This window comes from Buceros rhinoceros, unplaced genomic scaffold, assembly GCF_000710305.1.
Source record: "Buceros rhinoceros silvestris isolate BGI_N320 unplaced genomic scaffold, ASM71030v1 scaffold13602, whole genome shotgun sequence".
Lineage (NCBI taxonomy): Eukaryota > Metazoa > Chordata > Aves > Bucerotiformes > Bucerotidae > Buceros > Buceros rhinoceros.
The window spans coordinates 59,497-72,536 of NW_010399644.1; positions in this window are offsets into that span (position 1 = coordinate 59,497).

Sequence of the window (13,040 nt, forward strand, 5' to 3'; positions counted from 1 at the left end):
AAGAGTGTCCTGTTTCTAAACCTGTTGCTGGTTTAACAGATGAGTCTCATCTGTTTTCTGAAAAACAAGTCACTGTAGATATTTATATCTGTTTTAAAAAGATCTGCTTTAATGGGAAAAAACCCATTCCTTTACTTCCTCTCTCATTTGAGCTTGTTCTTCCAGGATAAAGTATTGAGTGCAGAATGTGCAGCAATGCCAAGCTCAGGCAACTGGAATAGAAAGGAAATTGCTTCCAGTATTTGCCCACTGTTTAGGTAGTGAGAAGGCACTGCTAGTACATTTGGGAAGTGCTTTCGTCACCAAGGAAGCCTTGTACTTGCAGCATTTACGTCAATGGTGTAAACCAAAACAAATTTTAAAAAGCCCCAAACAAGGTTCGTTTTCTAAACACTGAAATGAACCCCAGATTTCCTCTGACTAGACTCCTGGAGTGTTCTGGAGTTGTCAATAGGACAGGAGCAGGAAGATGCTATCAAAGAAGATCGCTGGGTTAACCCCACTAGGCAGCTAAGCCCCATATGGCCGCTCCCTCACTCGCCCCAGTGGGATGGGGGCATCAGAAGAATCAAAGAGGGAAAACTTGTGGGTCAACATAAAGGCAGCTTAATAAGTAAAGCAAAAACTACATGCACAAGCAAAGCGAAATAAGGAATTATTCACACCTTCCCATCAGCAGGCAGATGTTGAGCCATTTCCAGGAACACAGAGCTCCATCACACAAAATGGTGACTTAGCTAGACAAAGGTCCCAACATCTTGCTTCTTCTTTCCCCAGCTTTTATTTTTGAACACGACGTCATTTGGTCTGGAATATCCCTTTGGTCAGTTGGGGTCAGCTGTCCCAGCTGTAGCCCCTCGCAACTTCTTGTGCACCCCCAGTCTGCTCACTGGTGGGGTGAGAAATAGAAAAAGCCTTGATGCTGTGTAAGCACTGCTCGGCTAAAACTTCAGTGTATTATCAGCACTGGTTTGGTCACAGATCCAAAGCCTAGCACCAGATGGGCTGCTATCCCAGCCAAAGCCAGTACAGCAAAGCTCTGCGATTGCCGTCCGGAGAACTGACAGAATGGATCTCTGTGAATGCAGTGTATCGCCTATCAGAGAACCAATTTGGATGTCACTCTGAATGGCGAAAGATGAAGTAGGTCTGGAAACTAAAGGATCATCAGGGGATGCTGATCATCAAAGGGAAACCGGTTTCTGGGAGGATTGCTGCTGCAGTCCAGCAGCACACCAAAGCTCCAGATGGAAAGGAGGTAGCCCAGGGCTAAAACCCGGTTCATACAGATTGTTCTTGAATACCATTACCAAGCAGCATTGCCCATGTAGGAGAATTAATCCAGCCTAAAAAAAGGCACGCCAGCTGCAAAGGAATAACCAAACTGAATCTAGATGATCTGCTGTCACCGTGAGAGTTTACTCATTAATGATGAGGTCATTCCAGAGCGACTACAGCAGGTATTGATGGGATTTGAACCCCTACGTGACAAGTAGGTTTCAAGTAATCATTCCAGTGGGCTAATTTCAGTCACAGTCACTCCAGAAATTTCCCTTCCGAAGGCTCATTTGTCAAGGCAAAATGCAGCATCTGAAAGCAAGGGTTTAAAATCCTTTTTAAAAATTATTTTTATCTAGCACATACTGGTTCATGGGGAAAGAAATTATGTGCTTTCCCTGAGCTCTCTTGATGTAGCATTTCGTTCCGTAGCAAAGATTGTGGCTATCGGTGCCTGTTGCTGAGGGTGTTCATTAGATATTATCAGCTTCAATACGAGAAACAACCTTTGCTCCTACTTATTTTTGTGGGGAAATGATAGCACACAATGACTGCTAGTCATCATTATGCTTTTCTGACAGTTTGGGCTTGCAGCATCCCTTAAAGAGACACTTTTGCTTAAAGGAGAATTCAAGAGTCTATATCCCAAGTGTGACCTACGGCATGGGAGAAAATAAACAAGAATTCCAATAAGAGGGAGGACATTCTGATTGAATTATCCCTGAAAGCTGTATGGATAATTAAGGCTTTTTCAGGGATTGTACATGAAGGTTGGTTTATATATGATAAGAAATGACAATTTTTTTTGTAATGTAATAGATTAATTGTCTAGAAGTGAAGAGGAAGATTCTGTCAACTGGTGATGTGAGCGCAGGTATCAAGTGATGCAATACTGCCAAAGTGCTTTTGCGTTTAAATCGCTTCTAATTTACATTTTATAAGAGATTGTGTCCTCTGAAATCTGTGCTGGTAGTTTGAAAACAAGAAGGAAAAGATAATAAAAATTAGAACAGCTTCCACTGTTCCTGTCCGATGTGTTAAGGATACTAATGGATTAACGTTAGGCACAATGATTTTGCATTTAGAAGATGACGTGGTGCCATTTCAAGATCAGCCTTTCCTGCTAAGGTTGATCTCCCGTCAGTTTGTTTAATTTGTACCATATAAAACAGCAGCATCAATCAACGGGGTGTGGATTAGAACATGGTAAATGTAGTTCCCAAGAGCCTTGGAAAATGCTGCCAAAGTCTGCGGCTCAATATGCATCTTAGAGCCTTTAACCGTGCTTAGGCAATGAAGCCTTCACTGTTACTTAGGAGATCTGATACTTAATTTTATGTGTTTGGTTTTTTTGGAATGACTTCTTTTGTGCTTAATTAGAAAACTAATTCCTTTTAATTCTAAATTCTGCTTCTTTGTTCTGTTCACTTAAAGCTATTTGCCTGAGAACCACATTTTAGCAGCTATGGAGCTGGGTAGGGAGCTAAGTTTATGGCAACTTTCGTGAAACAACTTCCCTTCAAAGCCTGTGGTAAAAGTGTTGATTGTCCCAAGCGGCATTTGGCTTCTCTGGCCAGTCTGTCTTTTGTTTGCAGATATAACAGGAGATGCAGGAGGGACAAATTGGATGGATTCATGAAAGGTACACCTAGAAATATTTCTACCTGGAGATCACGGGGCTCCTTCTAACCCCCAGAGTAAAGACTGTTGCTTCAGTGCCCCTTCCGTGTCCCCACTTATTTCACCTGAGCCTCCTGCTGTAATGTTATCCCAGGCACTTTTGTGGTCCACTCCCTTCTCCACAGAAGGCTGAATGGGAATCAACAGCAAGCCCTTTCTCAGTCATGGATTTCATCAGACAGTATAAATTTACTCACAGATGAATGTTTCATGGAAACTATTTGGGTTTCAGGAGACTTGGACCACAATGCCAGGTTTCTGGGCAAGATGCTGCACACCAGCTGGCTTGTTTGTGCTACTGGAAACCCTCTAGTGGTCTGATATCCCTGCTTCAAGGAGCCTTACCACCAAGGATCATGATCTTCTTATCTTCATACTGAATATTTGGAGAGCCTCAGAGGAGGACTTCTGGGCTATTCTTACCACAGCATGGGAAAGGAGCTAAAAAGTTCCTTATGTCCAAATATCCTGACTTGCTCCTAGTATAGGGCAGCATCGGGAACCCCTGCGAGATGAACAAATACATCCTCTTTTCCTCCACATTCAAAAAATAAATTAAGAATGAATGTTTTTCCACATTAAAAAGTTACTTTTAAGTATGTTTTGTGTCCACAGGAAACTTTGAAATGTCGAAGTTTCATACTCAGCTGGAATTAAGACTTGAGAGAGTATTAAGCTCCAGTGGGTACAGTTCTTGAGAAATAACATGTTCTCAGCACAAAGACATGATAATCTCTGCCTTTCAGAGACTGTTTTCTTCTCCAGAACCTCCCACTCATTGAATCATCGAATGTTTTGGGCTGGAAGGGACCTTAAATGTCACCTAGTCCAAGCCCTCTGCAGTGAGCAGGGACATTTGCAACTAGATCAAGGTGCTCAGAGCCCCAAGGTCCAACCTGACCTGGAATGGTTCCAGGGATGGGGCTTCGACCACCTCTCTGGTCAACCTGTGCCAGTGTCTCACACGCTTTCACACTCCTCGATGCTCCTCCCACACTAAGTAACAGGTGTCTTTCAGATTCCATGAAACAAGTTGTCTTTTTACAGCTGGGAAACTGAGGCACAAGAGGAATGTCATGTGCATTGTCATGGCTTCAGAAGGCTTACCGGAAAGCTTGGCAGTATCATGACCTGATCTGACTCATAATGTCTTCCACTTACTCTTCCACCCAGACTTCAAGAAAGGAAGACTCCTCGGCCTCTCTAAGGAATAATGCTGGTAAAAGTTGTAAACAAAATGCTCTGCCTTGTGCTCTTTCCTTCTTCTTCCATAGCTAATCTCAGGAGCATTTTCATGGTGCTACATTCCCATTACTTCAGTACTGGGCGTTGTTCTAAGGGGGAAGAGACGAGAGGAAGTTGCAACCACAATCTCCCTGTTAGAATGGAAGAACTCTGCCTTTGGCCAACATCTTTTTAACTTCTTTCCAGTTCCGGGTTATGTTTTTCTGGGAAACTTGTCTTTTAGTGCAACTGGCAGCATTTTTTTGCCTTTTGGTTGCTTTCCAAGGGGTGAGTCTCTGCGTATAGCCATGCCCTCAGACCTCGGGGTCTCACTGAGCCTGTGCCAAGCTCATGCCTTGTGCCCTCCTGCATCCAGCGCTGTGGCACTGATATGCAGACACGTTAAGAAAGGTGATAGTTCTGTAACACAAGCAAAGCATTTAAATATGGGGTTCTTCTGTCGTTTTATTGTATTCATAAAAATGTTCTAGTGAAGGTGCAATAAAAAAGAAGAGTGGCTTTATTAAAAGAGAAAAAATAAGTTTGTAATGTTGTTCCAAAATCTCCCTAAGATTCATCAAATGACCTGAAGGCAGAGCATTAAAATAAATGTGAAAATATCTGAAATTCAGAGCTACTCATAAGACACACACATAGAAGTACTTCTATGCATTAAAAGAGTAAAATGTCCACTTTCTTTGCTGGAAAATGTGCAGTGGTTTGGTGTTCAGATAGTACCTGACCTGGACCAGCTGTTGGGTGATGCAATGGCTTGAAGAGACCTGAGCAAAATGTAACACATGAGCTGGGGCTCCATGGAGATTCTGTGACAATAAGACACCTCTGAGTCACTTCTCTTCCGTGGCAGATCCTGAGTAGGTGTGGGGTATTGATTTTTCTTCTGATTTAAATGAGAGCAATGAATAAATGCCTTTCCTTCATCACCCACTAGAAGTGCAGGCTGCTTCCGTGAGGAGCTGTGACTCTCTCCATCCTCCCACCCACATCGCATAGCCATTGGGTGGTGCAGCTGCTGCAATATCTGCCTTTCTCTGTGTTGATTTCCAGCCTGGAAGTGGCAGAACTCGTAGGGCTCATTGCTCCAGGTTTTGGTGCTTGGGTGTCCAACATGCTGTGAATTGTAATAGAAGCACATGCAACTGTTCTTGCTAACGTGGAGCTGTTGGTATCTACTGGCAAGGCTCACATTGGTGCTTCCCTCCAGTTGTGCGCGCTAATCAGATCTCCCTCCTCCAGCTTGCTATTTTCATGAAACCTGTAGGATTTTTTTCTGTTCAGTTGCTGTTGCCGTGCCAGGTTTGATTAACATTGGCTATTGGGTGTTCAAGTTATTAGGGGGAGAAAATGGTGCTTGAGGGGCACCCAAACATTTGCATGGTATGATCACACAAGTTTTGTTTTCTTGTGTGTTCTTTTTCCTTTTTCTAAAGCCAAAATGTTTTTGAATTTGGTATGAATTTCTGGAGAGTTGGCCTGAAACTCCCATTTCTTTGTCAAATTGACTATTAAAAGATTTTCTTCCAGTTCCATCCAGTAGCCTTGGTTACTCCTCAGTGCAGGCTGGTACAGAGTTTGGTAAAGAGTGGCTCTTTTTTATTCTGCCACTCAGGCATACAGCTCGTGTTATAGTGCAATTCAAAGACCCTTTCATACGTCAGGATGGAGGTGAGAGTACCAAGACAGCAGGTATCCTGGGGGAAGACTAAGTGCGACCTTCTGTGCCTCCTGTAACTTTTACAAAAATGTCATTATTATTTTATTTAATCTGAAGAGGCGGGCAGGGTGCCAAGGAAAAAGGACAAATTATTGCTGAATTAAAAAAAAAATCTATATTAAGGTCACAGATGTACAGTGAAAACAGGATTCACCTTCATTCTTTCTTATAATACCTGAACTTGATGATATTAAATAGAATAGATCTGGATCCAATAAAGGTAAATACTACTTTTATTCAGTGTCTGCTAAATTAATTAATTCATTGTCAAGGAAGGTTACCCAGAATAATGCTGTAGCTGGGAAGTTTAAAAGGGCTGAATAATTTTATGACCAATAACACCTGTGACTTCTTAAGCCACATGAAATCTCATCCTTCAAAATGTGCATTGATAGCAAACCATGTTTCACTACTCTTTTCTTCCACTGCATCAATGGTTGGAGATTGGCTTCAAGATACATTCTGCAGTAAAGCACTAACTAAAGACAGGATTTCAGGGTGAATTGCCAAAAACAGCTTGGTAGTTCCATTGTTCCTGTATATCCTGTATATCCTGTATGCATCCTGTCCTACACGTAACAGAAAGTTAAGAAGCTTTTCTGTTGGTGTTTTATGGTGCTGCTCACACAACCACTTCCAGATGAAACTGGGAAGAGAAATGCACTTTATCAGATTTCTCGTTTTTATCACCTTCTAAGAAGTTTCAGTTCCTCTTAAGACTTCCGCTTCAGTCAATCTTAAGTGACTTCTTCTTAAGCAGTCTTAGGTGTATCAGGCTTCTTGTTCCTGTCCGTCTAAATACTCTTTTAAATGCATATAGATCAATCTACAAGAGACAAAAATAAACTGAGATGAATCTGAGAAGATGCAGACTTCTTTTAAGGTGACTCAGGCTAGATGGGATTCATGGCAGATGAAGACGAGGAAGACGCATGTCAAGGAGGGTAAAACCTGTGACAGTAGAATAGCTCAACAGCTATTCTAGATCCACTGTAGTTATAGGTTATTGTGACTTTTATATAGGGCTCCTTTGCCTACATATGTCTCTGACCTTTCTTTTCTGTTCAGAGTGCTTGAGAGCAAAGTAAATTGGCTGTTGTTTTGTGCAACCTACTGATTACACCCTTCAAAACTGTGCCACTGGTAAAAGATTTACTGTCTGTGTGCACTATTGTTACATTCAGATATGACCAGAAGTGGCGGCGTTCCATTGCAGTCAACTGAGATGTAAAATTGCCTGTGGTTTTCCATAAGTAATGTTAATTTCCGGAGGCTCGTAGGATCTTATTTTTCATTAAATTCACATAGTTTTTATATTTTTTAGTGCTCGTGTCACTAGCGCTTTTCAAGTTGCAGTAGCAGGTTTTGATTAGACATCTAAAACCACAGAAATTGCTTTGTTGCAATCAATTATTCTCTCATTTAGAAGTGCAGAGAGTTGGGGACAAAAAATATGTGACTTTGACATGGTTGGCTTTCAATAGAAATAGAAAGTAGTCACAGCAACCGGCTTTGGAGTGGTTCATAATATTAAGAAAAGTTTGTCCTCGGCTTGTTCATTCTAAGAGGTCGGATTGGTTTGTGGCCAAGGTGTTAACTGAGAAAAGGGTAACTCTGGAATGGCGTGGACTCAAAATTGCCTGAGCTGCTTTGGTTTACCTGAGGCAGGTGAAGTGTCGTGCCGAGGAGTCTAATTCTCTGTAAGATATGCCAAGAACTTCTTAGATAGCACACGGAATTTCCCTTTGTTACAATTTCATAGGAAATTCAGTGAGCATTGCTTTTTCCAGGAATAATTTAGGTTTCACGTCCGGAAAGATTTCTATTGTGTTTGTACAGCGGCAGCGTGAAAGAAAGCAAAGAAACCCACAAGGCTGTTCTAGCAATATATAGAGCTTCTCTTTGCCATTTATCACTGCTCTAATCTGCTGATCTGGACTGTTCCGTGGTAAGGACACCCATAATAAACCCTGATGGTCTGCTGATCTAATTCTAGCTGATTCCATCTCTCCCACCCTTCTCGGCAAGGAGCACTTGCATGCCAAGAGGCGCACGCACAAGCTGACACGCCGTGGCAGCGCTCTTGGGAGCTGCTGCCATTTTGGTTCCAGAGTATGGATGTAGTAAGTAAAATTCTTTGTTGCTCCTTTAAAGAGATGACAGTGTTTTAAATAATAAAATGACAATGCAAAGACTAGAGGGAAGAGCTGTCACAGCCTAATTGAAAGTTCGTTATGCTGCTTATACCATTATCGTAAAACTCTTTATCATGTGTCTGTAAATGTGCAAATTAAAAACCCAGAGGTAATTTTGTGTTTTATCTGCATGTAAAAAGATTGTGAAATTATCATCTCTTTCATAGTTAAATAACTTTAACCTGTACGGTGACCTTTGAATATGCAAATTACAGAGCTTTGTTGGATGGAATACATTTTGTTAATTGCAAAACGATAAGTGGAGAAAATCTGAAGAAAACAGGAATTCATTTTGAAGTAATCACAGTGGAAGGTTTATGTGATAAGGAAAAAGGAAACGTTTTATATTTATGTGCAGGCTCAGAAGAGTGATTGTCTACTGCTGTTCAAATCTGTGACTCTGCAGCTGTAATCAAAACCAGCAGGAGAATTTCTAACTTACATCACCAGCAGCAAACTTGGTGAATACAAAATGTGTGCCCAGAGACTTAAAGAATTTCAATAGCCTCTTAGGTAACAGGGCTTTTTCTTTTCTTTTTTTTTTTTTTTTTTTGTTTTTAAAACATCAGTATGGTACTCTGCAGTGCAGCTAATCACAAGATTTCATTCCCATTTCCTTCGCTAGGAAATAATTGCTTTGTTCTCCGTTTGTAAGACATCTTTGAAAAGAAACTTAATGCTGTGACCATGAAACCGAGTAATAATTAAACATTTTTCTGCAGGTCAGAATGATCGTTTCCACATAAAGAGGAGAGAGAATATAATGAACATGAGGAGAGAATTAGTTGCTCCTAGGCATAGTACAAGTTGGTTCTGAACTTGTCCCTTGTCAAGACAGGCATGCTGACTTGTGACATTGCTGTCTCTGCTCACTCCTCCGTGCGGGCACACGTGAACATTTTAAGTGTCCATGTCTTGATTTGATGATCTCTGCAACGAAGTGGGTTTGGATTTCACTTTATACCTGGAACCTGAGCAGAGACTTCAGTTTACCTCTCCAGAGGTCCATAGCGAGAGTCATAAGCTGCAAGATCGTTCTGACCATTTTGGAGTGCTCCCACGTACCGTTACATTCCTAGAGGCAGCAACATTTAAGCAAATTTCTCCACTGATCTCAAGGGGAGCAGCTGCAAGGTCTCCATGTCATTTATCGCTGACTTGTACTCAAAGGTTCGGAAAGAGCTGGCAATAACGCCTGCAGAGTACAAAGCTTTGCTCCAGTGATACCTGCCTGGAGGGATGGTTAATAGCCAAGGTACAGGAAGTCTGCCTTCGTGGCCCGTTTACTGTTGGTCCACCGTTCACTGGCAGAGTCAACACTCATGACAGACTTCTGTAACAGACTTCTGCACTGCTGTAATAACGGCACTTTTTAGACAGCTTGAGCTCTGCTGAATTATATATAAAAAGGAACGACAGAATCAAATTCAAACTGTAAATCCGGGTGAATTCTCTTAATGTCTTTTTATAGCCATTTACTTATTTTCATAATTTCCATATTAACAAATGTAAATTACAGCAAAGTCTTTCTTTCATCTCTCGTTTTCAGAGTGTATTTATTCTCCATTGAGCTATACCATGACCAATTCAGATTTGTTGCTTTGAGGCTGCATTGTTTGTTTTGCAATTCTGCTCTGGAAAATCAGAAGATAAACCCCTTTTCTTTTGTCTCATTGGATCCTACAAAATTCAGTCTTCCTCGCAGTATATCTATCTGATTACTGCTTACTCTGTAAGTTTTGACAGGAAGTTAGACAGGCTTGGAATTAAGATTCCAAGGGGCTGCAAGCATGCTATGTTGTGACTACTGCGTATGAATTTTTTTAAAGGCTGCAAACAATGCTGTCAGTCAGAAATACATCATATGAGAAAAATGTGGTTTCTCTGGCTAAAGTGTGAAGGGCTTTATCGAGGGATACGGACTTTTTAAAAAGGAAAATCCCTAGAGATAGGGTTAGTCTAAGTGTCTCAAAAGAGCTGACAGTAATGTAAATAATTCTAGAGGATATTTTGCTGTAAATACTCTTTTATAACATTCGTATGCTCCATGCCGTAAAGAGAAACCTCTTAGGTTGTTATGTTCCAAGAAGTGCAATAAAGGTATATGAAAGTAAAGAAAATTGAATTCTAACACGTAGGCAAGTTATGGATCATTTGTTGAAATAATCTCATATTTGTATCTGCCCTGGTAATGCTTCTGCTCAGGGAGTGAGTGCAGAAACTTCAGTGCTGCCATCACACAAGTCAGAGCAGTTGAAGTTTCTATCATTTTCTCATAAAGTCCTCCTCATGGGTTTTTATTCCAGACTTCAGCACTTCTGTTGTTATCTGGGTTTTGTAGGCAACCATATCTTAACAATATCATGAAGAACTTGGGGCAATTCAAATGGAGGCCAGATTCTGTTCCTTTCACTCATGGACTGCAACTAGTTTTGGATCTCAGTTCCATAGCTGGAATCAATGGGAACTGCTTATCTTACATATGTCGTACTAAATTAAACCTGTTAGAACTAACTTGCATATCAAGGCCTTGAGGTCTGCTGGCACAGAACAGCATGTTACACTTGGAAACTATCTGAACCTCCACATGTACAAGTACTGGCAGCTAGGGACACCTCCTGGAACACCATGACTCTTAACACACACCTTGGTGTTGTAGGGTGCTGTTTTTGTGTAGAGGACCTCTGAAGATCATCTAGTCCAACTCCCCTGCTCAAACAGGTTCACCCAGAGCAGGTTGCACAGAATGGTGTCCAGGCAGGTGTTGAATCTCTCCAGAGAAGGAGACTCCATAATCTCTCGGGTAGCCTGTTCCAGGGCTCTACCACCCTCAAAGTAAAGAAGTTTCTCCTCAAGTTCAGGTCGCATTTCCTATGTTCCAGTTGTGCCCCTTGTCCTGTCACTGGGCACCACTGAGAAGAGTCTGGCCCCGTCCTCATGACTCTTAGATATTGATAAGCATCGATCAGATCCCTTCTCAGCCTTTTCTTCTCCAGGCTTAACAGACCCAGGTCTCTCAGTCTTTCCTCAGCACAGAGATGTTCCAGTCTCCTCATCATGTTCATAGCCCCCACTGGACTCTCTCCAGTAGTTCGTTGTCTCTCTTGAACTGGGGAGCCCAGAACTGGACATAGTACTCCAGATATGGCCTCACCATGGCAGGGTAGAAAGGGAGGGTGAGAACCCAGCTACCCACCCACTGCTTTCTGCACTCCTGAGCACACAAGCAGAGTTGTCTGGACAAGAGCAAGCACAGGGGTATCATGCTCTGAACTATAGGATCCTGAACAGATCAGCCTCAGGAACTCTTAATGGAAATTTATTTGCTGTGCTGGAGAAAGCTTTGTTAGGTGGGCACCTCTATCTTGCATTTCAGCTTCCTTGGTAAAAAAGAAGATTGTAGAGCTGACTGGATCATTGGGTTGGTGTTGCTCCTAATGGAAAAGAAATTCTGAGTTTTATTTTATTAATTTTTTTGTTGCAAAGATAGAAGATTGCAAAAGCTGGAAACATGAGCAGCATAGTAACACGTGCTTGGTACTGGGTTCTGGGGAGTTTGCATATGCCAAAAACTCATCTGTAGCCTTATACTGATGGCAGATTTATCCCAACAAGAAAGTCAAAGCCTGGAGACTTCAGAATCTAAAAGATTTGAATTCACTGATGTTGGTATCTGCCAATCCCTAGACATGTAGTCAGCTGGACCAGAGCAGGAACTTGTCCTAAGAATGTGTGAGAAGTTCCATTTCCTATATAATCGACTTGCTCTGGGTTTCTACTAGCAACAGGAAGTTATCCACAGGATCTATTTATTGTTGCCATTCCTGGAATGGAGATGAGCTGGTGAAGAAAGAAATGCAAACAACAGCTTCCCACACATCTTCCTGTCCTCACTGTACCCAAAGACTGCCAGGCCTCGCTTGGTCATAGATGATTTGGGCAGTATGCTCATCCATCAGGAAATAAAAATAAGGAATGCCTTCCTCGAAGGAACCAGGGTTAACTCTTCAAAGAAGCTGCATTCCATCAGTGTGCTCATTTACCTTTTCACAACAGAAGTAATTGTACCTCTGAAGCTGTAATTTTTTTGATGTTTGCCATTATTAGGTATATAAATGTAGTCACATGCTAACAACTCTTGTGATAGAACTGAGAAGCAAACACATTCTTCTTACGCAGAAAGGCTGCATTAAAAATGGGAACGGACTATTACAGGAACTTAATAGAAAAAAAGTCTTTTTTCACCACCATATGGTTGTAATATAACACAAAGCGTTTTCCTGCCAAGGTATCACATTACAATGGCAGGCTGCCAGTAGCTTCTCTCTTCCTCATTTAAACAACAAAAATTTCCAAAAAGAATTCTTTGGCTGAATCAGGCTGTTGCTTATAAACATGTTCTGTTGGCTGGTACCCAATCTACATGCTCAGTTTCTCTAGAGAGCCAGCCCAGTTCACTGTGGTTTATTCAGAATAGTACCCTCCAGGACTCCCGTTCTTGGCGGGCCCCGGCCACCCTGTGCCCGGGTCTGTGATGTCTGGAGGTAGAGCAGCGACTCTTTCATGGGCACCCCCTTGCCGTGGGGAAGGAGCTTGCGTGCCCTTGTGAGGTTGAGAGCTGTGCTGGTGGTGGCATGTGCCTCCGGTGGGGTCTCCCAAGCCTGACAGGTCTCAACTGAAGGGTCAGACAAAGTGTGTCCACGGGCAGGATGGGCTCACTAGCCTTCGGGCAGCCATCCTAGGAGAAGGACAACTCTGACTCCAAACCCGGGCAGATGGAGCTCGTTTAGCCCTGTAAGGCTCCATCTAAGAGAAGGACACTCTAACCAAACCTACAACCCGAGGACTTTGCTGTCACTGTCCAAGCTCGCTAGGCCCTGGCAGATGAACCTCAGGTGTAAAGGGTGGAGCCAGTTCCGCGCACGCTG